Source organism: Condylura cristata, unplaced genomic scaffold, assembly GCF_000260355.1.
Source record: "Condylura cristata isolate star-nosed mole 26May11 unplaced genomic scaffold, ConCri1.0 scaffold00016, whole genome shotgun sequence".
In the NCBI taxonomy this organism is placed as follows: Eukaryota; Metazoa; Chordata; class Mammalia; order Eulipotyphla; family Talpidae; genus Condylura; species Condylura cristata.
Window position 1 is genome coordinate 30,637,620 of NW_004567117.1, and position 4,521 is coordinate 30,642,140.

General features: G+C 51.6%; 1 protein-coding gene across 2 annotated transcripts in view; it reads right to left on the reverse strand.

Moving 5' to 3' along the window:
- The window catches only part of ZBTB7C (zinc finger and BTB domain containing 7C), a 159,664-nt gene that overhangs the window by 81,173 nt on the left and 73,970 nt on the right, over window positions 1-4,521 (reverse strand). The gene's annotated exons all lie outside the window — the stretch shown is intronic.

Consider the following 4,521-nt stretch of genomic DNA (forward strand, 5'->3'; position numbering starts at 1 on the left):
CCCCCCCCAAGCTATTGTTACAGTGAACTATTTACTCATTGTGTTAGCACTGAGGTTTTCCCCAAAAACCAAGAAGAAAACAAACTGCGTCGTAGCTAATATATTGAACAGTAAATAGCTGTTCAATTAAAAAAGAAAGAAAGAAAATAGGGTGGCTGAAATGAAAAAGGCAGATGTCATCAACAAGTGTTGGCGAAGAAGGTGTGGAAAAACTTGCATTCTCATATCCTGCTGCTGGGAATGTAAATGGCCCAGCCACCGGAGAGCCTGGCCGTTTCCACGTGACCCAGTCATTCTAGTCCTCCGTACATATCCAAGAAAAGCACAAAACTATATTCACACAACAGCTTGCACGTGAACGGAGAATATGGACACCACCCAAATAGCCACCTGCTGGCGAATGGCGACATCAAAGGCCACACAACCACTCAAGGACATGATCCAAAGGCAGAGAGGAAGCCCTGGCGCATGCTCCGAAGTGCACGGACCTTGAGGACCTCCCGGAAAAGAGGCAGCAGAAGCCAGGCACAGAGCACATGCTGTAAGAGTCCATGGACCCAGAGACAGGAAAGACTACTGGTGACGGGCTGGGGAGTCCGGGCGAATGGGGAGTGACTGTTGATGCACATGGGGATTCTTTTCCATGTGATGAGACTACTCTAAAATCGATTGTGGTAGTGGTTGCACAGTTGTGTAAATAGATTAGAACCATTGAATTATACATCCTAAATGGGTGAATTGCAAGTTCTGTGAATTATATCTCAATAATATGCTGCTATTTAAAAAATGCCTTTAAAAGCTCCTTATTTAGCTTGTGCTTGATAGTACCATCCTATACTAGGTTCCCCTAAGGCTTGAGGGAGGTAACAGGAACTGGGGCCTGGTGTCCTCTGCAGGGCCCTTTGCCAGTAGCTTCTCAGGTTCCTGGGCTAACCTGTTATCTCCAGAACAACTTACCAAAAACTGTCAGCCAGAATCCCTGGCCAAAGAAACAAAAGCCCTGGGTGTGTGTGTGCACATGTGTGCAGACGACGCAGAATGTACCTGAAGCCCTAATTTCGTTCTATGATAGCATGTAGGTGGAGAGGTCACGTTTGCATTTGCTTCTGGTTTGGAGCTAATTTGTAAAAGCTGACTCAGGTCGCGCATACGTTATCAGGCAGCTTTTCCAGTGTAGGGTCTCAGCCTTGTGCAGCGTGATTTGTTCTGTGGACGGACTCACTTCTTCACGCCGAAGCGCATCCCCACCTTGGGCCCTTGCCCACACAGGAGAGGCTGGCTGCCGTCACACAAACTTTCCTATTCTGCACCCCACATGAACAAGAGCCAGGTCACCAACAGGGAAGGGCTCACCCCCAAAGGGGATGCTTCTTCCTCCCCAGCTTGCCTCCTGCACGGTGAAGGGGGTGAAGGGGCTGCGAGTGACAGTGAGATGGAAGGAGGCCCAGTCTGTCTGGTCCCTTGCCAAGCACAGCCCCAGTGGAGGGGGCCTTCCCAGGGGGACAAAAGGGAGTGTGGCTGAGGGGAGCAGGCATCTCACCAACGGCTCAAAAAAGTGCACAGAAAATTCAGTTATGCAGTTATGCTGCAGTTGCAAAAGTCATCCACTGATGAGAAACTCTTGCTTTAAAGAAATGACTCCTCTTACTTCATCCGGGCACCTGGGGTCTATCAGCATTCACATTTACTAAATAATGGCGTGCAGAATATATGGTATAAAGGGCCTGTTTCATCGCCCCATGCCCCAAGCTTTTTTTTTTTTTTTTGGCTAACTCAAGAGAAGTCCAACCAGTTAAAAAAGCAAAACAAACTAACAAGTGTTTAAGCACGCACGCGCACACACACACACGAAAAATCCTTTGTGGAAGTTACTACCAGGCAGGCGGCTTCGGAAAGGAAAAACACAATCTCTGACTAATATGAAGGAGACTCCAAATTGCTCTTGGCAATAATCTCTCAACCCCAGATCCCCTCCCTCTATTCATCTCCACAGATCCCAGCCAAAGGAAAATAAACCAAGCAGCTCCCTCCCTAGCCCAAACTGCAGGCTGTGAGGCAGAGGAGGGCAAGGACCAGCAAGCCAAGAGCCCCAGCTACACCTGCGTAATTGCTGTAAACACGGGGTTGGCCAGGTGCTCACACGCCTATCAAGCCGATAATCTCAATATTAGGAGAAAGTGCCTTTATTCTGTCACTGTGACATTGAAATTGAATGTACTATGATCTTGTAACCTCAAACCTAAGAGATGGGGGGGGGTGATGGGGAGGAAGACGAGAGAAGGAAAAAAAAAAGATCTTTCCTGCCTATGTTGGTGTCAGTTCTGGAGAAGGCAGGTCCCAGAACATCACTCACCTGGCTTAGCGTTTAGGAAAGATTTATCAGTTCACCTTCCCCACAGAAGATAGTTAATTTTAGAGGTAGTTATCTTACACCTATTACACCACTCAAGATAGAAGGAGAGTTAACAGGCTAAATATCCCAGAATATTTATGGCTTCTCTGTCTCAAAGATCCATGTGACAACATTTTATTAGGACAGACATGTCAGGCATGTCAGGTCAGCTAAAACAGAGATGGACGTGTGGTGGAAATGGCATTGCGTGTGGAGATGGACGTGCATAGTGCATAGAACGAGGTCATTACAGCTGAGCCCTGAAGCACCTGGCAGCTCGTGTGAGCTGTTCTGAGGACTGGGGATGCTTCAGAGACCCTGGAAAATATGTCCCCAGTGGAGGCGTGAGGGGCTGGGAGCCACAGCTCCTGCCCTGTACGTGTGGGAGGACTAACCCAGCCACCAGGACTGGGCTGACGCACCCCGAGGATGTGTTGGGGTAGCTCTCAGCTGTGGGCACGGCTTTGGAGGGGCCAGCCCTCTTGGAGGCTGGGGGGGCGGGCTCTTGGGCTCTTGTTATCTCCACTAGGATGAGCCAAGGCTAAAGGCTCATTGGGGAACCCACCATCAGAAACCAATAATCTGAACTACAGGGGCTCAAATAGCTGTGCGGGCGCCCAGTGTATTCCGTGCGTCCCTTCGAGCCAGGGACGGGTCCTCGAGACTGCCACACGGGACAGTTCAATGTCCCATCTTGCCTCTTCCAACCAGGCCTCCTGCAGCTCTGCTGCCTCCCAGCAACCCTTCTGCACCCCAGTCCTGCCTACTGTCTCATGTTGCCCACTCAAGCCCCAGTGAGGGGTGTGCTAGCTACTGCCATTCCCGGAGGCCAGGGAGCAGGTGGGACCTCACTCGCTATGGTCTGTCCAGCACTTAGCCCTGGCACCTCCACGGTGGACAGTGGGATAGTTATCGAATAAAGGATGGGTGGACTGAATGAAGGGGAAGAAACTGAGGTTCAAAGATGGTGGCAATGCATGTCACACTTGCATACTGTCTTGCGCTGCACTATCACTGTCAGGGTGCTTCCCCAAACACAGGGTTTGATTCTACAGGGTGGGTGGTGGAATAGAGCACTTCGATTCCTCCCTCTCCTAACTAGCCGCACAGCTTCCTTAACTCTTGAGCTTCCTCACCTGCGAAGTGGAGCTAATGACTCTCATCTGACACACTGGCATGTGGATGACAGGACACGGCACATGCCAAGAAGAGCCCTGGCACAGAGTGGGTGGTCTCTGCGTGTCCCGAACTCTCCTCCCCTCCCTGCCCCTCTCTGCTTTATCTCCCAGCACTGACACAACAGGCTTTTGCTCTTGTGGTCTCCCCCTTCAAGTTCTGCCCCAGAGCCAGACCCCATTTCATCTTTCTTGACCTTTCTGGCTCCAAAGTGCTCAGATCCCAAAGTGGCTCTCCCACCCCTTGTCATGGACCCCTACTCACTGGCTAGGTGTTGCTTGCTCTGTGCAAGTCTCACCGTTCTGTGCTGGGGCAGCTCAGGCCAGAGTGCAAGCTGGGGCCACGTGGTTCTGTGTAAGGACCCCTGGACTCACATGTCCCACCAGGGCTGGGCCCCTGTCTCGACTGGCGTGATGAGGAGGGTGGCGGCTGCCCTTGCCATGTTCCCTGGGGGAGTTTAGCACCGAACAATACACCCACAAAGTGCAACTGCCCCCAATCTCTTTTCTGGGGAGGGATTCTTTTCTCTTGCAGCCCATGTTGGGTCTTGAAGAGGGTGGCACTCAGGCTGCCTGCATATCTACCTATAGGAGGTTCCCCAACCCTTCCAGGGAGGGAAAGGTGGGGGAGGGAGGAATGGAGCGGAGCTGAAACTTGAACCTGGCTTCCTTGCATTTCCAGAATTCTGCCTTCAGAGGAATTGGAAGGGGTATTCCACCAGTGGGTCAGAGAACCACGGCGGGAAAGGAGCTGCCTCCTGCACAAGCCAAGTGCCAGAGGTTAAAAGAAAGAGTTGTCCCCTGGCCACCCACCCACTGCCAAACAGAAGCCAGAAGCCCAGACAAGGGAATCAGATGCCCTCACCCCAGCCCTCACCCAAAGCAGGAAGTACAGACACTGGGTACTGAGAGCCTTCTGGGGCTGCATGCTTCTGTGTGTGTGTGTGTGTGTGT